Source organism: Arachis ipaensis, chromosome B08 (assembly GCF_000816755.2).
Source record: "Arachis ipaensis cultivar K30076 chromosome B08, Araip1.1, whole genome shotgun sequence".
NCBI lineage: Eukaryota > Viridiplantae > Streptophyta > Magnoliopsida > Fabales > Fabaceae > Arachis > Arachis ipaensis.
This window is the reverse complement of record NC_029792.2, coordinates 128,899,773-128,900,117: the sequence shown is the minus strand read 5'-3', so window position 1 is coordinate 128,900,117 and position 345 is coordinate 128,899,773. Positions and strand designations below refer to the sequence as shown.

The 345-nt window shown below is 20.3% G+C and overlaps 1 long non-coding RNA gene across 1 annotated transcript in view; it reads right to left on the bottom strand.

Moving 5' to 3' along the window:
• The window catches only part of LOC110266154, a 14,191-nt gene that overhangs the window by 12,089 nt on the left and 1,757 nt on the right, over positions 1 to 345 (bottom strand). The window lies entirely within an intron of this gene.

Sequence of the window (345 nt, the reverse complement as noted above, 5' to 3'; positions counted from 1 at the left end):
GTAAAATACAAAAAATTTAGATATTTTATATTTTAAAAATTTAAAAATATTTTTGTATTTTTAATTAATAATAATAATAATAATAAAGATATGACTGACAAAAAATTCTATTTAGGAGGATGACTTTAGATAGAAGAAGACTTGGATTTTGTTTTTATTTGGTGTGTCTACTTAGATTTTGCATTTAAGAAAAAATAATGCATGTTTTAACTTTAAAAAATAAGCAACTAAATTAAATTGACAAGTAAACCGGTACTACTACTCGCATGATTATTTTTTCTCCCTGTATGTATGATTACTCATCTATTTAAATATCATTATTTTAGCTTAATATTATGTTTGTTT